The sequence below is a fragment of the Arachis stenosperma genome, chromosome 9 (assembly GCF_014773155.1).
Source record: "Arachis stenosperma cultivar V10309 chromosome 9, arast.V10309.gnm1.PFL2, whole genome shotgun sequence".
Classification (NCBI taxonomy): Eukaryota; Viridiplantae; Streptophyta; class Magnoliopsida; order Fabales; family Fabaceae; genus Arachis; species Arachis stenosperma.
In genome coordinates, this window is record NC_080385.1 from 55,039,076 (window position 1) to 55,060,871 (window position 21,796).

Here is a 21,796-nt window from a genome sequence, read left to right on the forward strand (position 1 = left end):
ACCCCTTTCATTGGGTTAGGGAGCTCTATTGTAATTCAATGAATCAATAATAGTTTTTATCTTCTTCTTCAATCTTTTCTCTTGAATTTTGTTAGAAAGCTTCTCGATCTAATTCCATTGGTTAGTTGTCTTGGGAAAGAAACTATCCATAATTGGAATCCTTCGGAACCTTGGGAAAGGAATGGAGGATTCATGCTAGAGAAGCTTTCTCACAGTGAATTGGATTGGGGTTTGGATGGATATTGTGACATGTAATCCTACCAAATTGTGGTTCATGAAACTGTGTGGTATAATCAGTGATCGAGCATCATCTCTTCTTATGAACATTTAAACCAAGGGATTGGGAATTTGTTTGTTTTTAGAGAGAATTGGTGAGCCAACGGATTGGGATCCAATCATATAAGATTGCCAAGCAAAATTCAATGAATGCATTGGTTGAGGAAGGGATAAAACGTTTTGATTCGGAGATCTCAATATCTCCTGAAACCCAATGAATTCCCCATTTCTGATCTACCACTTTCTCTTACATTCTGCAATTAAATTCATGCAATCACCCCCATCCCTTTTAAATTCAGCAATTTAGCTTCTCGCTCTTTAATTCATGCAATTTTACATTCCGCAATTCTCATCTAAATCTTGATTCCGCTCAACTAGAACATACTTCTAATCCGAATTGCTCACTCAACCAATCCTTGTGGGATTCGACCTCACTCTATTGTGAGTTTTTACTTGACGATAACCGGTGCACTTGCCGGAAGGAATTTTGCCGATCGTGCAATTTCCTAAATCGTAGCATATCAAGTTTATGCACATCAAGTTTATGGCGCCGTTGCCGGGGATTGGTTTTCGATTGACAATTCTCAAATTGGAAGTTAACTAGATTGAGCATTTTTTTTTGTTTTGATAATTTAGTTCAAGTTACTTGTTGAATTTTTAATTTCTGCACTCTGTTATTTGCCTTCTTTCTTTATGCCTTTAAATTCAAGCAATGAACCCACTGACCCACTAACTATTTGAATTAATTCCTCAACTGCTCTAACCATACTCTTCCATTAACCAAGAGTATTCCACTTGTTTGTTGCATGTGGTGTGTTCTTGTATGACAGGTAGAAGAGGAGAGACATCAACTCCTCCATATACCGAACCAGAGAGGACCCTTCATAGACTTAGAAGGGAAGCAAGAGGGAAGAGAGTACTGAGAGAGGAAAAATCTGAAGGAGAATCTGAGGACAACTTTGAGGAAGCTCTAGATCTCAACATGGATAGAGAATTTCACAACCATGAGAGGGCTGATGGAAACAATGCCATTCCTGAGAGGAGGGTTCTTGGTTCATACATAAACCCAACCTCTGGGAATTGTGGTAGCAGCATTCAGAAACCACCCATTCAGGCCAACAATTTTGAACTCAAACCACAGCTAATATCACTGGTGGAGAATCATTGTTCATTTGGTGGGAGTGCTAGTGAAGATCCAAACCAACATCTCACCAAATTCCTGAGAATTTGCGACACTGTGAAGTCCAATGGAGTCCAGGAAGATGCCTATAAACTGCTCTTGTTTCCATTTTCACTTAGGGACAAGGCAGCTAAGTGGCTGGAATCATTCCCAAGGGACAGCCTAACAACCTGGGATGAGGTGGAAAGTAAGTTTCTGGCACGTTTCTACCCCCCACAAAAGGTCAATAGGCTTCGATCTGAGGTTCAAACTTTTAGACAACAAGATGGTGAGACGCTCTACGAGGCATGGGAGAGGTTCAAAGAATTGACAAGGAAATGCCCACCAAACATGTTCCCTGACTGGGTGCAATTGCATATTTTCTATGATGGACTTTCTTATGAATCAAGGAAGGCTGTAGACCATTCATCAGGAGGTTCATTGAACAGGAAAAAGACTGTGGAAGAAGCCATTGAAGTGATTGAGACAGTAGCTGAGAATGAGTACTACTATGCTTCAGAGAGACACAACACTAAGGGAGTCATGGAGCTGAACCATGTTGATACAATTCTAGCCCAAAACAAGGTGTTTGCCAAGCAACTAGCAGAGCTCACAAGGAAATTAGACACAAAGCAAGTGGCTGCAATACACACACAAGATCAAGAGGAAGTAAGCATTGAAGGAGGTGATTGGGAAGAGGCCAATTATGTAGGAAATCAACAAAGGCAATCATATGATCCACATTCCAACACTTACAACCCAGGATGGAAAAACCACCCAAACTTTGGGTGGGGAAACCAGCAAACCCAACCACAAAACCACAAACCTTACAACCACAACCAACATAACAATTCCACATACAAAAACTCCAACCAAAGATCATACCAAGCCACACAAAACACCTACTCCCAACCACCATATCATGGCCAAAATAATCAACCTGCCCAACCTAATCCGAACCAACAATTTCAAGATCAATTAAACAGGATAGAAGGAATACTTGCAAACATGGGTCAGGACATAAATGAGTTGAAAAGCTTTAGGGATGATGTGAGATCTACCTTAAGGGACCATGGTGAAAAACTCAAGAGGATGGAGTCTCGAGTAGGAGAGCTATCTCAACAGACCCCCAAGTCGACTGCAGTGTTCCCTAGTGACACTGAAAAGAATCCTAAGGGGGAACAAAAGGGAGTGAGATGGGAAGAATGCAAGGCCATCACCATATTGAAGGAAGTCTCAGAAGAAGAAGAAGGGACCAGACCATCAGAAAAGGAGCCAGAAATCTTGAAAGAAGGTGTGGAAGAAGCTAAGCAGGAAAGTGAAACTGAGCAAGCCAAGGAAATGCAAAAGGAAGGCATGCTGGGAACATACAAACCAAAAGCCCCATTCCCTCAGAGGTTTGAAGGAGGTGAAAAAGGGAAAACATATTCAAGGTTCTTAGAGACATTTAAGTCTCTCCGCATCAATATTCCCTTTCTTGAGAGCCTCCAACAGATACCTACACCCTATCATTCTGGGAAGGCCATTTCTAGCCACTGCTAGAGCGCTCATAGATATAGAACAAGGAGAGCTAATTTTGAGAGTACATGATAAACAGCTCATTTTCCATGTTTTTAAACCTGCATCCGAGCCTGAACCAGAACCTGAAAAGCCTAAGGAGGATAATAGCAATCTGTGTTTGGAGGAAAGCAATTCAGCAGCTGAAACTCTAAAACAATCCTTTGAAGGCAAACAAGAATTACAAGAGTTGAAGCCACAAGAATCAATAGAAACAGCTCAGAAGGACCCTCCTTCCATAAGGGTCAATGAAGAAATCCTCAAGAAAGAGGGAAGAATTGTAAAGAAATTGCCAAGAGGGTGGAGAAACAAGAAAATTCCCACTGAAGGTTTCTCTCCGGGAGATAAAGTGATATCAAGTCATTATTTGCCAATCCCACCTGGCCTTAAACCCATTCCTTCTCAGCTCCCTCAAGTGTTCACAATCAGGAAAGTTCTTTCTATGGAACATTTGGAAATCATGAAGGAATCAAATGGGGATGTTTCCATAGTGAGAGGAGAGGACATCAAGCACTACAATCCACCCTAACAAGGGACAACCGTCAAGCTAGTGACGTTAAAGAAGCGCTTGTTGGGAGGCAACCCAACCTGAGGTAATACTCTTTTGCTGTTTCTTTTATTTGTTTCAATAAAAAGGTGAAGTAGTTTCTGTGCATTGCAAAGAATTAAGTTTGGTGTTTCACACCAAACAATGAATTTGTGGATCAATAATTTAAAGGGGAATGTGTGACTCTAAGTTTGGTGTTCCACCATACAGATTAACTGAACACAACAACCTTTGAATTATATGAAAGGAACAACCATTCTAAGCAATCACAGAAATGCTTAAAATCCTTAGCAGCAACTTCATTCCAAGGAGAATTCAAGGATTCAAAGAGCAGAGGAGTAAGTAGGAGACTAAGTTTGGTGTTCACACACCAACTTAAGACTCAGACACTTGCCCATATATAGTGAGCTAACCATTCAAGTGCTTGAGAAACAAGCAACTTCGTCACTCTTTGCAGGAAAGGAAACAAGGATCTTAGAAAGAACATGATGCAATAACTAGTAGAAGAAGGAGAAATCAAATTGTTTCCTGGCAACAAAGAGAAAACAAGAAATTTCACAAGGTGGTGTTGTTCCTTGACCTTTCTTTAAAAGGCAAACAAAAGCATGCTTGTTCTGGTTTAAACTGAAATTGTTGAATCTTTCTGTAATGTGAAGTTTTAGTATGTTTGTCTGTTTACTGCTTTGAATAAAGTGAATGCCTAGATGTTTGGATATAACTCACCCTTCTTAAACAAATGCTTGCCATGCTTGTTCTGTTTCCAAAAATTAAAAAGAAAAGTTTGAACAAAAGTAACTTGGCTCAATTAGTGACAAATCAAGTAGAATCAAGTGGTGGTATGCATGCTTGATTGTTTAGTTAGCTCACTGGAATTGAGTGTAGAATTATCATTTTCTGTGTAGAAGTTGAATATTGTCTATGGATCTTGATGAATAAATGTCTTTGGCCATGAAAAAGAAAGAAAAAGAAGAAGAAAAGCCACTGAAACAGGGCAACCAAACAGCAAAAGAATTAAGAAAATAAAGCTAGGCACCAATGGTTTGAACTTTTGAGACATATGCCTGTGGTGTTTATGTACTAGGATCTGCTTGGATGAATAGGTTCTGTGGAGTGTTTCAACACTTGATAACTTGTTAACTAACCCGGGATTATCAACCAAAAGTCCATTATCAAGAGCAACCTAGTTACAAAACATTTAGTCACACAAAGAGGTGCTGGGCACCAATGTCTCAGGAAGAAATGTGAACTAAAATGCCTGTAGTGGATATGTGTAGTGCACTGATAAGAAAAAGAAAATGCCAAAGGCTTGTGCAACACATGACACTGAGCAAACAAGGAGCAAAGGAGCTCTAAGAAAAAGAAAAACAAAGAAAGGCAAAAGTGCCAAGGACATAAGAATAACAAGAGGCCATAGCAGTGTTTGATGGATGCAATGGAAAAGTGATAATCCTACCTGATAAGAATGAAAAAGTGATGCTGCAACTTTCCGCATAAAACCCTTCTGATGAACTTCAAATGCTTACTAATATAGCCAATGTCATTGCTTTCTGTTTAATACTTTCTTCTCAAATATCTCAGGACTTGCTTAGGGACAAGCAAGTATTAAGTTTGGTGTTGTGATGCCAAGGCATCTTAGGCTAGTTTCACTAGCATTTTTCTGTTAGTTTTAGTTGTTTTATGCATTTTCTTGAGCTTAAAGTAACCAAGAATGGTTAAATGAACAACAAAGTAATGAATCATCCAAGCAGTATAATTTTGATGCAAATTCCATGAGTTTTAGTTATATTACTTGAATGCTATGAATGGAAGAATTCTCATGAAATTTTGCAAGACTTTGATGCAATTGTTTGGATGATTTAAGGGAAGAAGAGGCTAGGCAAAGAAGCAACAAAATCAATAAAGGAAGCTTGAAGATCACATGTGCCAAGCCATATAATGCTGAAACTGGCGTTTAACCTCCAGTTTAACCTTAAACTGGAAGTTAAACGCCAGAATAAGAAATGCACCAAAGCTGAAAGTGGCGTTTAACCTTCAGTTTAAGGTTAAACTGAAGGTTAAACGCCAGAATCATGAAAGCTGAGAAAAGAGGAAACTGGCGTTTAACCTCCAGTTTAACCTTAAACTGAAGGTTAAACGCCAGAATGAGAATGGCACCAAGGGAGCATTTCCACGTTTAACCTCCAGTTTAACCTTAAACTGGAGGTTAAACGTGTTCGAACCACATTATGCTCCAGGAAGCCATTTCCACGTTTAAGCTCCAGTTTGACCTCAAACTGGAGCTTAAACGTGTTCGACATTCACACTCCTAGGCTACCTTCTTCATTCCCACGTTTAAGCTCCAGTTTAAGGTCAAACTGGAGCTTAAACGTGTTCGGCGTTTTTACTCCTCCAGGGTTGCCTTCTCATTTCCACGTTTAAGCTCCAGTTTGACCTCAAACTGGAGCTTAAACGTGTTCGACCAGAAATTGCCTCCAGGGGTTGCAATCTTCATTACCACGTTTAAGCTTCAGTTTAACCTTAAACTGAAGCTTAAACGTGTTCGATTAATTACCTTCCTGGGTTGCTTTCTTCCAATTCCACGTTTAAGTTTCAGTTTAACCTTAAACTGAAACTTAAACTTCAACTTAAACGCCACCTTTTGAAAGGGTTTCTGGGCCAAATATATTGAAGTTTAAGTTAGCATTTGAGCACAAATATTAACTTAAACGTATTATGGTATGAAACCCAATTGAATATTATGGTTTATGGGATTGGGCCGGAAGAATTGATGAGTCTGGAACTTCAATTTGTTGAGTCTTGTGTCATTACTTGTTTATCACTAAATTTGCTCAATGAATGTTACAGAATTGGATCACAGCCTCATCAGGATCATGGATCATAAACCCAAAGCAAAAGGAAATCAAGAAAAAGCCTCAAAGCCCAAGAAACTCAACAGAAGCTCAATTTAGAAAGTGTATAAATAGGATAGAATTGAAGTTAGTAAGGACTTTTTTGGGGGGGGGGGACACTTTGGAACTTTGGATCATTTTGCTATTTTCATACTTGTAATTGAATTCAGAGCTATGACTCACTAAACCCCTTTCATTGGGTTAGGGAGCTCTATTGTAATTCAATGAATCAATAATAGTTTTTATCTTCTTCTTCAATCTTTTCTCTTGAATTTTGTTAGAAAGCTTCTCGATCTAATTCCATTGGTTAGTTGTCTTGGGAAAGAAACTATCCATAATTGGAATCCTTCGGAACCTTGGGAAAGGAATGGAGGATTCATGCTAGAGAAGCTTTCTCACAGTGAATTGGATTGGGGTTTGGATGGATATTGTGACATGTAATCCTACCAAATTGTGGTTCATGAAACTGTGTGGTATAATCAGTGATCGAGCATCATCTCTTCTTATGAACATTTAAACCAAGGGATTGGGAATTTGTTTGTTTTTAGAGAGAATTGGTGAGCCAACGGATTGGGATCCAATCATATAAGATTGCCAAGCAAAATTCAATGAATGCATTGGTTGAGGAAGGGATAAAACGTTTTGATTCGGAGATCTCAATATCTCCTGAAACCCAATGAATTCCCCATTTCTGATCTACCACTTTCTCTTACATTCTGCAATTAAATTCATGCAATCACCCCCATCCCTTTTAATTTCAGCAATTTAGCTTCTCGCTCTTTAATTCATGCAATTTTACATTCCGCAATTCTCATCTAAATCTTGATTCCGCTCAACTAGAACATACTTCTAATCCGAATTGCTCACTCAACCAATCCTTGTGGGATTCGACCTCACTCTATTGTGAGTTTTTACTTGACGATAACCGGTGCACTTGCCGGAAGGAATTTTGCCGATCGTGCAATTTCCTAAATCGTAGCATATCAAGTTTATGCACATCAATAACATGCTTAACTGCCTGTTTGAATTACTTGACATATATGCCTATACTTGTGTTTTACTTGCATTGTACTAATTATGTATTCTACTGGGATTGAGGAGGTTTGGAAGGTGATGGCGATGGGATCGCATGGAGGATAGGTTGATGAAGACTGTGGGACAACGGAGAACTGTTAGATTAGAAAATCCCCTAAGTTAGATTACCTCTTTATTATGTTATGGTTTTAAGTTATGCTTTAAGATGAATCTTGTGATGGGTATGAAGTTCTAAGATTGCCTCTGGCGTCCCAGAGTCTTATATCTTACATCACTGGGCACTGTTACCATACTGAGAACCTCCAGTTCTCATATCATATTTTGTTTATTTTTCAAATGCAGTTCACAACCCACCTCGGTGAGTTGCTTTGATGGTGACAGAGCAGAGGATCCTGGATATGTTTTGGAGTCTTTTTGATTATTTTGTTTAGATATCTCACTTTTGTATTTACTTTTGCCTAGAGGCTTATTTTGAGAGAGAAACTTGTATAAGTTGTTTTAACTTTCATATTTCTGTAGGGTCTGTATATAGCTAGCCGGCTTAAACTCTGCGAGCTGTGGCTAGATCTTTATACTATTATACTCTTATATTTTATTATATTATATCTATATCTTGTGCGTCAAGTTTATAGCTTCGTGTGTATGTTTTGCGCTTTTCCAATCCTGTTTTTGAGCCGTATCCTTCATCGGGCTTCTAGAATATATTACTTCTTTCTATATAATATGTATAAGCTTTAGAACTGTCCTAACCTTTGATTAACCTTTGCTTTATGACGCAAAGAAGGCTTAGGATAATTAGGGTGTTACAGGTTTAAAATGAAATGAGTTGAGAATTGGTAAAAATTAGGTTATGCAAAAAATTGTATAAATTGTGGTTTTTGACCAATTTCAACGGGACATAACTTGACGCTCAAATCTTGAAATTAAGTGAAATATATCCAGAAATGGTTGAAAAATGAATTTTATAGCAAAAGTTATGAAAGATTAAAATTTGGTGTTAAAAATGGAAGTTTGTAGAGTTTGCAGAATTTGGGGTAGAGGCAGGTCCCAAGCGTACACATGAGTGCCGCAAACGCATGACTTTGAACTCCTGCGTACGCATTAGTGCCGCATATGCACGAGTTGAGTTCTTTGGAGAACCAAGTCAGATTCCACGCATATGCATGAGACATATGTATGCACCACTGTGCAGAATTTTGAGAAATGTTGATTTTAACTATTTAGCCTTCCCAGTCTGTTTATAATCCACTCTAACTTTCGTATGGAGTTGAATAACTAATTAGTAAGTGTTAAATACACTGGGGAGGAATATAATGGATTAAATTGAATTGTTCTCAGATAAACCTTTTGTTAACCGGATGAAAATATTGCGGGGAAAAAGGTTTTTCCCACCCGCGGTGAGGACGGTAGTGTCATCCCGTTCACAAGGTAATGAATTATTGAATTGATAAAGAGATTTGGAGTTAACGAATCTAATAATTATGAAATTGACCAAAAATATAAATACTGACTGATTATGGTCTGAATGACTGAATTGGCAGGGACGTGGGTTTTGTCCTGCTTGCGTATCAAGGTCGCAGGTGTTATCCCAATTGTATGTTTATGATTAAATATGATTATTGATCAACAAGAATGTGGGTTTTGTCCTATAACACCTTACTATTCATTTTTATGCTCGAGTCATAAGTCAATGATAATAAGGTGGTACGACTCAACACGGAGTTGTAATACATACATGCATACATATATACAAACACACACACACACACACACACACACATATATATATATACACATATATATAATTAGAAGAGATTATTAAACGAGAAGCCTGAATAGGAATTAAAGAAAATTGCTAGCACAAACACACATGTATCGAAAAATATAACGTGTTCGAAAAAGCGAGATAAAAAAAACTTAAAGGAGGAATAGAGTAAAGACAAAATATATATAAATATATTATGATAGCCACTAGTCATGGCCTGTGAAGTTTAGGTCGGCTAGGGTTACGGCAACAAAAACAGTTGATAACAGTTCCTATCTCTCCCGGATATACATCAAAGCCTCTATATGCAAGATTTCAAAAGAAAAAAATATATATATATATATACATCATTAAAGTTTTCCAAAATAAAGGGGAGAAAAATCTAAACAAAATACAACACAGAATTCAAGAGAACTTCGTCATCTTTCAGACAAACTCCAGCTCACCGCGGAACACCAGGACCTGCATCTGAAAAATAAGGAATATATATATACAATGGAAATTCCCAATCCATGGATTTTTTGTATTTAAAAATCCAAAATAGACACAATATAAGGTAATAGGAACTCTTTGAGAAATCTTAAGCTTCCCCACAGCAATCTTTCCCACCTAGGTTCTCAGTAATCCGTGATTTGGCAACTATAATAGGGAATTCTAATCTAATTTGTAAGAACTAGAGTTTTCACGTAAAATCGTTTTAATAAAATAATAATTTTTAAGTGCCCAGAGTAGATTCAAAATTTAGAAGTTTTAATTTGAAAATTTAAAGGTGAAATTTGATTTCAATAAATTTTTCTGAGTTGGAAAATGTATCTTTTTCGAAAAGTTTTTGTAAAAATGCGTACTGGTACTTAAGCCGGTAGTACCAACTCTAGTCCGTCCAGTACCGCGTATTTTGGAAAATAAGATTTTGAAAATTGATTTATTGTTTTGAAAGTATAAAAATAATTTAGAATCGAAAATCGGATGCTAATCTTAAAGGTTTTGGCCCAAGGTGGGCCAAAACGGGCTAAAAGCGCTAACGGGTTGGACCGGCCCCAAACCGGACCCAAGGTCCAACATACATATATGTGTTTAATGAGCTTTAAGCTCATTTTGAAGGGAAAAGAGAGAGAGAGAGCTCGGATAGGTGATGGTGAGGGGTGAAACCCAATTGTCACTATTCATCATCATCTTCTGGGAGCCATAACTTGAGCTACGGAACTCCGATTGACGAGCCGTTTTCTGCCACGCAAAGCTCTTATATAGTTCTTTGATTCTATTTAGGTTTTGTGGTGATTAATTCTTTGTAATTTACTGAATTTTCATTTTTACTTTTTAACTCAAAAATGGTTTTGGATTTTTGAGCTTTCTTGTGTTTTGGTTGTTTAGGGGTGATCTAGCGTTGGAGTATTGTTGGATTTTTTCCTTAATTTTGTTGGGTAAGGTAAGATTTTACTAAATCCTTGTGTTTAGTTGTCTTTGTAAACCTTAAGCTTGATATTGGTATCTTATATGTATATGGCTTGATAGTTGGTGAGTCTTGGAGGTGGTGTTGGTATTTAAGGCTTGTTGATCTTGTTGAAATCAAGATTTTGGTGTTTTGTGCATATTGAAAATTTGCCAAGGTATGATTTCGGTTTCCTTTATGTAATATGTAATGTTTTTGGACACTTAGACTCGTTGACCTTAGGATAAGATTGAATTGATAATATTTGATGATGATTGGGATGTTGATAAGGGGTATGAGGGTTATTGATGTTAATGATATATTATGATGTTGGTTAATGTTGATGAGTGTGTGTGTTGATTGTGGTAATATGAATGTTGATAATGATTGCTAATGTTGAGATTAATTGTTGAGGAGTATGAATATTGATGTTGATGACAATTGGTGAAGGATGTGAGTTTTATGAGGATAATTTGAGGAATAAAGATTATGTTGGATTTGGTTAATGTTAGATATTGTTTGGTGATGATTATTGGAATTGATGAGGATTTGTATTGGTTGTTGATGTTGTTGTTGGTTGATGATGATTATGAGTGTGGATTTATGATTGAATTGAAAATTATGGATTGGTAGTGATATACGGTGTAATGGTTGAGTGATTTAGGTGTGAAATTGAGGAGAATGATATGAAATGGTAAGATGTTGTGTGTGGTGGTGTTTTATGATGATTGAGTAGGCTTTGTTTTGGTTTTGAATTGAGAGTTGGTTAAAATTGAGGTTTAGAGATTTTTGGTAAAAATGGATTTTTGGTGAACTTTGATAGATCATATCTTGAGCAACGATTTTTGAAATTGAAATATTTTTGTATCAAATTAAAGATAATTTAAAGAGCTTTAAAATGGTATAGATTTTGTAGAAATCAAAATTTTGTAGGAAAAGATATGATCGTCGAAAGTTGGTGCCAGAAATATGAATTCTGTGATGTTGCAGAATTTGTGATTTTCTGGTTTGTGTGCGCACTCACACTCTAGTGCGCACGCTCACCTTACGAATTTTGCAAGTTGTGCATACGCACAGCCCTGTGCGCATGAACACGCTGGAATGTGCATTCTGTTGAGGGCGTTCGCACGTATCTGTGCATGTACGCAGAATGAAAAATTTTACTCTTTGTGCGTACGCACACCCCTATGCGTACGCACACGTCTTGAAAATCCTCCTGAGCATGCGTACGAACAACCCTATGCGTACGCACACTGCCCTGTCTTTTAATAAAAATCTTGTTTTTAACCGTTTTACCTTTTTGGTGAGCTTGCAAACTTCCGTAACACTTGTTTAAAACCTTTTTGCCAGTTTTAGGATCTTGAATCAAGGAAGAAAATAATAAAGAAATAAAAAGTGTATTTTAGTTATGAGTTTAGAGCCAGTGACCTAGGTTTGAAAGGTTTGTGTAGTCCCTAGCTTGAATTGGCGAATGTTGAGTTGTGAAGTTTGTGGTTGAAGAGATTTTTTTGGAGAAATGGGAATGCTTATGATGGATTTGAAAAGTTGGAAATTGGTGATGGGATGGTTGTGATGAGTTGAGAACTCAGAAAGGAATAATGAAATTATTGGATTATATGGGAGTGTGCGGAGCCTATATCTCTGGCGTGGCAGATTTCTCTGCTGCATGAGTAGTTGTCGTTGAGAGTGTGGGAGCCTATATTTTCGACGTGGTAGATTTCTCTGCTAGATGAGTAGTTGTTGTTGAGAGTGTGCGGGGCCTATATCCCTAGCGTGACAGATTTTTCTACTGCATGAGTAGTTGTGGTTGTTTCTTTCTCTACTGCATAAAGTGTGCGGGGCCTATATCCCTGGTGTAGTAGACTCCCTACTGCATAAGTGTGCAGTGCACTATATCTCTGGCGTGGCAGAAAAGGCTACATCTGGAAGGATGTGTCGGGTTGGCATTTACGGACCGACAAGTGATATCACGAGCCAATAGGACATGCATTCATCATATGCATCTCTTATGTACTTGTTTGCTTTGATTACTTGAGTTTGCCTAATTGTGTAATATGCCTACTTGCTTCTTGAATTACTTGTTATATATGAATACTACCTGTGTTTTACTTACTTGCATTAGCTGTGATTGTCTGGTGTTGAGGAGGTTAGGTAGGTGGTGGCGATGGGATCACACGGAGGGTATGTTGGTGAAGGCTATGGGACAACGGTGACTAGTTTTAGTTAGAAATCCTCTAAGTTTAGATAACCTTGTATATTATTTATGGTCTTTATTTATTTATTTTTTATAAGCATGGATATCTGTATCGGTGTGAAGTTCTAGGATCGCCTTTGGCGTCCAGGAACCTTACATCTTACATATTGGACACTATTACCATACTGAGAACCTCCGGTTCTCATAACATATGCTGTTGTTGATTTTTCAGATGCAAGTCGTAATTCACCTCGGTGAAATTGTGGACATGGTGACAGAGTGGAGTATAATTCCTTCCTTGTTTACTTTTGTTGTAGTATTATCACCTTTTATTTAACTTTGTTGCCTTAGAGGCCTTGTTTTCTGAAAACTCTGATAGATAGGTTGTTGCTGTTTTAAAACTCTAAAACTCTGTTGTATTAAGTTTGACTAGCCAGCCTAAACTCCGCAGGCTGTGATTAGTCCTTTTTTGTATATTATACTTATATATATCTTGTTTACTTTAATTATTACCTTGTGTACCCTGGAGCTATCTACAAGGTTTTATATATATTATGTCTTGTCTGTTCGTATCTATACGTTTAGTCTTCGTGTGTGAACGCTTCGTGTTTTGTGAATTCTGCTTTACGCAAATTGAGCTTTTATTCTTTCATCGGGCTTCTAGTTATATAAAATTTTGGACATATATTATATATTATAAGCTTTAGAACTGTCGTGACTCGTTGTTATTCTTTGCCTTACGGCTAAAGGTAAGGCTTAGGGTAACAGGGTGTTACATAATTTACTTTTCTCATTGTTTCCATAACACTCCAAACTCCAAATAGAATAGCCCTCAGCGTCAACTGACACTAGTATAAGGGACCTCTCAGATGTTCAAACATAAACAAGAAAAACGAGTAATACACAAGTAAATTCAAATAAAGCAATTAGCACATAGTCACTTAATATGCACAATTAAACAAGCCATGACAATTAGCAAACCCGAACAAATCAAACAAATGCAAATGATACATTCCTACCCCGTGGCCGATGAACTCATTTGTCGGTTATACAAACAAAATCGACATGTTCGGTAGCTAACCCTGGACAGTCCCTCAGTGTGCACATTTCTCAAGAGGAATTTAGATCTCTTGGAGGAATCATCCGAAAAGGTATAAGTGTCTAGCCACATCTTGCGACAGAGGGTCAACAAAGTCTTAAGTCTAAACCCGAAGCAAGTAGGGTAAAACACTACATCTACCTAAGGAGTCTCAACCCTCAAATTCAATATTTAGTTTCAATCTCAACTCGGAGCAAGTGGGGTGAACCACAACCCTTTCCTCTACCTAGAGAGCTCAAAATACAAACTGGGAGCAAGCGGGACAAAATCGCAATCCTTGCATCTACCCCAGACGCTCAAATACCAATTGGGAGCAAGTGGGATAAAACCACAATCCTTGTGTCTATCCCAGAGGCTCAGACCTCAACCCAGAGCAAGTGAAACAATGCCACTGCATCTACCTAGGCAGCTACATTTCAATTAGACTCACTTTTATTATCAAATTCATTCTCAATCTTATTTCACTTCATTCATAGTCATAATTATAATCAATTGTCCTTATCACTCGATATAATAATAAACCTCATTAGATTTTAATCATAATCAATCATTATCATCATCATCTCAATATCATAATCATCCTAAATTACATTTAATTCATCTTTCTTCAATTTACTGTATCGAATCATTAGGTCTCATTTCTAACCTCTCAAGCCTCTATTACATCGACTTTAGACTCATAACATGGTTTACAGAGGCTTAGAAAACTAGAGGAATGGTTGAAAACTCAAAAGTTCATTTTCAGCAAAACAGGGTGCTCATGTATGCAAGCATTCCATTTTTTGAAAAATGGGAAGGTCGCGTACGCGGACCACATTCGCGTACGCGAGAATATTGTTAGACATGTTTGCACGCGTCACGCAACACCATAGTGGAAGCATGATTTCAAAATTGACATTGTTGCGTACGCGGACCACTCTCGCGTAGTATTGGGAAAAACCATTTACTCGCTTCGCGTGACACTTCTGCATACTCACGAATGCAGGATTTTCAAAAAGCTGATATGCTGCATAAAGTTTAGTTTTTTTTATCAAAACTTTAAACGCGCATAACTTTTTTGTTAAAATTTATTTTTTATCCGTTTTTCGAACGTCATAACTACTTGGACCCAATTTTCATTTAAGACAAGTTTCACAAAATTTAAGGGTCTGAGAACCAAGTTATGGCCTGTCAAAGTTGGTTAAAAGTTTACTTTTACCAATCTCATACTATTACTCAATCTCACCACTTTCGCAATCCAAATCAAACCAAAGCCATACCAAATTCATCTCTAAACAGTCTCAACATACATTCATGCATCCTCTATCCCTCTAACCATTCATCACCTAACAATTTAACTTCTAATTTATCAATCCATCTAACAATTTTCATTCATAAAATCACCAATTTCTCATTATATCAACAACCAAAATCACAAATCCAATATCAGTTTCAATAATTATATACCCAATCACAATTCACATCAAACTCTCACATTCCAATCCATCATATTTATCAAGCTTACCTTTCAAGGCCTCTGGCCCAAAATCCACGGCCTCGGACCCAAACGTCATCAATTCAACTCATAAGTCATAAACAAACAATTACCAAACAAAATCAAATTCAATAATTCATCAATTACAACATTTTAATTCCATCCAATTACACAATTCAATCTTATTCCTAGGAGCATCCAGCCTAGGGCTTCAGGATACATTACATGGTATTTAAATAAAACTTAAACTATACCTTTAGGAAGCCAAAATCGAACCCACAATTCTTGAATTCCAGCAAGTTTAAGCTCAAAGTTAACCTCCACCAAGCTCAAGAACCACCAATGATCAACTTAATGTCTTTAATACTCAATTGGTGCATGAAATTAGAACTCGCACAACTTTACTCACAAGTGCACTGGGTCGTCTAAGTAATACCTTATGTGAGTGAGGGTCGATCCCACGCGGATTGTTGGATTTAGCAAGCAATAGTTATCTTGCTGGATTTAGTTAGGCAAAAAGTAAAGAGAGTTTTTGTTGTAGGCGCATAAATTAATAAAGTAAAGAAAGTAATTAAAGATTGGTGAAGAGATAATATATGGAAGCAGTTAATGTCTCGAAGATGTTTATCTTTCTGGATTCATACTTCTTACTAACTATTTTAACAATGAATGATTTGTAACATCCTAATATTCAAATCCTTATGCTCGAGTCATAAGTCAATGATAATAAGGTGGTACGACTCTCAAGGTGGATTTTTAATACATAGATATAGGTATAATTGAAAGGAGTATAAATCAAGAGGCCTGAAGAGAGTAAAAATAAAATCACAAAGTTGTATCACTCACGTATCGATAAAAGAAGATAAAGCGTGAAGTCGAAAATGTTATAAAGATAGAGCCTTAGGAAAGAATAAGATAAAATAAAATATACATATATATGATATAAATAAATAGACTCTAGTCGCGACCCGTGAAGTTTAGGCCGATTATGTTACAAAATAAGATCAGTTGACAACATTAAGTCTTGTCTCTCCCAAATTATACATGAGGCCTCTATAGGCAAGTTCTAAAAAGATTAATACAAAATATAAGTTTTTCAAAATAAAAAGGGAGAGATTCTAAGCAAAATGTATAGCAGAGAATACAAAGGTCTTCGCCATCTCTCAGATGAACCATAACTCACTGCTGAGCACCTGGACCTGCATCTGAAAAATAAGATATATATACAAAATGAGAACCCAACCCATCGGTTCCCAATACGGTAAAAGTACTAAATAAATACAATGCACTATAATAATAACTCACTAAGCATCCTAAGCTTTGTTTCATCAATTACTCACCCTAGGTTCCCACTAATCCACGAATTAGGTAACTATTCTAAGGGATACCAAGTCTAGCCAATTCCTTACCTTTTCAAACCTCTTAACACTCAATACAAAACAAACTATACCCAGTAACTCGAACTTGATACTTTAATACTAATAGTCTCATACCCCACTTGGAGCAAGTGAAATCACTTCACTGCATCTACCCAGGGAGATCAACTTATCTCATTTAATAGCCATTATCATTATTCAATTATGTCATTAACTCATCTCATTAAGAACAGTCCTCAGCGTCAACTGACACCAGCATGAGGGACCTCTCAGTTGTGCAAACACAAGCAATACAGACAAGTAATACACAATTAAGGTACAAGTAGAGCAAGTAGCATTTAATCAAGCAACATAACATATATGTACAATTTAGCAATCTAAAGGAAATAGGCAAACTCAAACAAGTCAAACATATGCAAATGATGTGCGGAAATTAGATTTCACACACAAAGCTCACCGGCAAGTGTACCGGGTTGCATCAAGTAGTAATAACTCACAAGAGTGAGGTTGATCCCACAAGGATTGATGGATCAAGCAACTTTAGTGGGTGATTAGTTTAGTCAAGCTAACATTGATGGATTGGGTGAAATTGATGCTACAGAATGTAAATTGCAGGAAATTTAAATTGCAGAAAGTAAATTGGACAGAAACTTAAAGAACAAGAAAAGTAAATTGTAGAAGATCTAACTTGCAGGAAGTAAATTGACAGAATCTTAAAGAGCAAGGAAAGTAAATTGCATCAAATGTAAAAGGGGGCTGGGTGCTGAAAAATTAAAAAAAGCAGTAAATCAAACTTAGAACAATTGCAGGAATTGTAAATTGCAGGGAAATAAATCAAGATCACAGCATGCTCAAATGAAAAATTTTAGAAAGTGAATTTGTAGAAGAGAATTGCAGAAGATCTAAACAGAAATGATAAATTGTAAAAGAACTAAAACAGAAATGAAAACTTGCTTTAGAATGAAGTTCAAAGAGACAATTGAGATCAGATCTTTAATTCTTGAAATAAAAAACAAAGAAATCACAAGGAAACTCAACGATGAAGAGATTCAAGAGAATTCTTCAATCAGAGCTCCAAAAATCCGAATCAGAAAGAAAATAGAAGTTGCAGAAGAAGTAGAATGAGAATCAGAAAGCAAAATTCAGATTTGATCACCAATTCTTCAAATTCAAAAAAAAAAGAAAACTAAAAAAGAGCTCTCTATTCTACTTGCTCCCTGTAGGAGCCAGTCTCCTTTTGAAAATGAAAATGATGCCTTATATAGGTTTTTTACAAAATTAAAAATGAAAATGAAATTGAAAATAAATTACAATTAAAATTAAATTTTTAATCTAATTGTTTCTTGTGCCTTTAAGTAATGTTCACGGACTTTGCTTGCTTTTGATTTGAAGAGAGATAGATCCGATTGGCCTTGGTTTAAGGCATGAGTCAAAGTTACTTGGTTTAAGTTGGTTTGGTGTGTGGAACCTTCCAGGAGAGCGCTCGGTCATGTAAGGCAATGCAGCGCTCCCTTGCCTCGTGTGCCTTCAATTTCCTCATGCCCAAGCCTTGTTGTGTAGCGCTACGTTAAGTAATGCAACATAGCGCTCCTTGCCTTTGAGTGAAGCTTCCTCTTCGAATCCTGGCTCTCCCATTTTGAGCATTTGCTTTGCTTTTCTCTTTTGTGAAGACCACGAAAACGTTAACAAAGTTAACGTAGCGCTGGCCTTGTTTGAGCCTTACTCCCCCTTCCGAGCCTTGGTGGCTTCCTTTATGAGTGTCGCGCTTCATTTTTATCTTTGGGGAGGCCCGAAAGCGTTAACAAAGTTAACATAGCGCTCATTGATTGAACGCTCTTCCTTGCTAGTTGATGTAGCGCTCAGTTGGAGGAACTAACGTAGCGCCCTTGATTGGTTCATGAACGCTCCCTTGCTTTTAGCTTTCATTCCATTCATTTCCAATTAATAATGCTAATGCATGGTTCATGATGGTATTAATTAATTAAATACATGCATGCTTTACTTTAACGCCTTGGCATTGATTCAATAATGCATTCATTGGCTTTATTAGTAATGCTGTAGCTTTCATTCATTTAATGAATACATGAATAAGCAAATGATGGCATTAAGAAAACTAGTTTGAATAAGCCAACGTAGCATTCATTCATATATTAGTAATGCCAATGTTTAATAATGCATGGTTCATGATGGCATTAAATGCATGCATGCTTTAATTTATTAACTCATGATAATGCATGCATAAGGCATTAATGCTAATGCCACAGCTTTATGGTCATAAAAGCGTAGCCTAAGGTTTCAAAGCGTGCTCAATTTTAAAGTATGTCCAAAATTCTTTTTTTCTTCTTTTTAGCTTATTTTGTGCTTCTTTTACTTCTTTTTTCACTTATTTCCTACAAAATTTATAAAATCAAAAGATCAAGGAAATATACCATTTAAGCACAAAAGCATTCAATTTTTAAGCACAAATCATCAATTTCTTGTATGAATAAGCATAGAAAAACATGACATGATGACATGTCATCAATGCCCGGTAGCTAACTCGGACATAGTCCTCTCTGATGTCTACTCGCTATATAGCATAGCCTCGCAGGGAGAGTGCCCTGTATACCTCACAGAGTTAAAACTCTATATATCCCACAGGGTTAGTGCCCTGTGCACCTCGCAGACAGAGGGAAAAGTGTCGTAGGGTTGAGTGCCCTACACACCTCGCAGAGTTAACACTATGTACACCTCGCAGAGTTAACACTATGTACACCTCGCAGGCGTTAAACCTGTATCTCTTGTTAAACTCTTTATTCGTATCGCAGGGTGAGTGCCCTATACACCTAGTGCACGAATCCCCACACTCCGTACAGTTGTACCAGGAAGTGCACTGGGTCGTCCAAGTAATACCTGAGCGAGTCAGGGTTGATCCCACGAGGATTGTGGTTTGAAGCAAGCTATGGTTATCTTACAAGTCTTAGTCAGGCGAATTAAGAAGTTGTCGGTTTGAATTTGGTTAAACCATAAAAGAAATAAAGAAAAGGGTATAAAATACTTTGTAAATTGGAATTGAAACAGTGATATGAAGATGGTTAAGGATTGGAGTTGCTTTGTCTTTCTGAATTAACTCTGGTATTATTGTTTCCTTTGCTTGTGAATGATTTCTTCTATGGCAGGCTATATGTGATCAATGCCGTATGGCCGCGGTCATCCAATCTAAACGAGGGTAAAGCTCTAGCAGTTCATTCCTTTGGCGATCCTACTCAAAACGCCACAGACAAGGTCGAATCTTCTGGATCAGAGAATACTGCTCCTTTGTATTCTAGCCTCTACCACAGAGACCTTAATCTCCCCGAAATTCGGCTGAACTGATGTCTCGAGAAGTCCCCAACGAAGTCGTGGATTAGCCGTCTGAGAGATGTATAATCAAGCTAGCGGTTCATGCTTTCCAGCCACATATTCACACGAACCCAAGTAAACACGGATGGTTTTAAGGCACGCAGTCTTAGTATGATGAACAGAGCTGATTGTCACTGATCATCCTATTCACCATGTTGAAGAATGAGTATACATCTTAGAATTAAATCAAACACGGATTGAAGGAAAATAATAATACTTTTATTAATTCGTAGCACTCAGCAGGGCTCCTCCCCTCAACCTAGGAGGTTTAGAAACTCATACTGAAAGGAAAATACATTGATAAATTTAAAATATGCTTGAAGAGTTAGTGTATGATGTTCGAATAGTATCAGTCTAATCCTTTAAAGACTGAACTAATGACTAAGGATTACATAAAAAATGGTAAAAGAGTCTATGAGTTTAGGCCCACTTGGTGAGTGTTTGGGCTGAACTTTGATGAGATCTACGTGCTATGAGGCCTCTAGGGCGTTGAACGCTGGCTAGGGGGTCCTCTGATGAGCGGATAATTTATACGCTTTTTGGCATTGTTTTTAGGTAGTTTTTAGTAAGTTCAAGCTACTTTTAGGGATGTTTTCATTAGTTTTTATGTTAAATTCACATTTCTGGACTTTACTATGAGTTTGTGTGTTTTTCTGTGATTTCAGGTAATTTCTAGCTGAAATTGAGGGACTTGAGCAAAACTCTGAAAAAGGCTGACAAAAGGACTGCTGATGCTGTTGGAATCTGACCTCCCTGCACTCAAAATGGATTTTCTGGAGCTACAGAACTCCAAATGGCGCGCCCTCAACGGCGTTGGAAAGTAGACATCCAGAGCTTTCCAGCAATATATAATAGTACATACTTTATTCGGGAATTGACGACGTAACTTGGCGTTAAACGCCAAGTACATGCTGCTGTCTGGAGTTAAACGCCAGAAACACGTCATGATCCGGAGTTGAACCCCAAAAACACGTTATAACTTGGAGTTCAACTCCAAGAAAAGCCTCAGCTCGTGGACAGATCAAGCTTAGCCCAAGCATACACCAAGTGGGCCCCAGAAGTGGATTTATGCATCAATTACTTACTCAGGTAAACCCTAGTAGCTAGTCTAGTATAAATAGGATGATTTACTATTGTATTAGATATCTTTTGACAGTTTAATCTTTTGACGGTTTAGCCTTTGATTATTCGGTCTCTTGATCACTCAGGGTGCTGGCCATTCAGCCATGCCTGAACCTGTCACTTATGTATTTTCAACGGTGGAGTTTCTGCACACCATAGATTAAAGGTGTGGAGCTCTGCTGTACCTCAAAGTTTCAATACAATTATTATTACTTTCTATTCAATTCTCTTTTATTCTTATTCCAAGATATACGTTGTACAACACTTTGATGAATGTGATGATCCGTGACACTCATCATCATTCTCACCTATGAACGCGCGTGATTGACAACCACTTCCGTTCTACCTTAGGCCGGGCGCATATCTCTTAGATTCCCCAACAGAATCTTTGTGGTATAAGTTAGATAGATGGCGGCATTCATGAGGATCCGGAAAGTCTAAACCTTGTCTATGGTATTCCGAGTAGGATTCTGGGATTGAATGATTGTGACGAG

At 37.5% G+C, this 21,796-nt stretch overlaps 1 non-coding gene across 1 annotated transcript; it reads right to left on the minus strand.

The window, feature by feature from the left end:
* Positions 1-1,684: 1,684 nt before the first annotated feature.
* On the minus strand, positions 1,685-1,788 carry LOC130952175 (small nucleolar RNA R71). The gene has a single exon (XR_009074356.1). It is a non-coding gene; the product is annotated as a small nucleolar RNA R71 (small nucleolar RNA).
* Between the last annotated feature and the right edge of the window lie 20,008 nt (positions 1,789-21,796).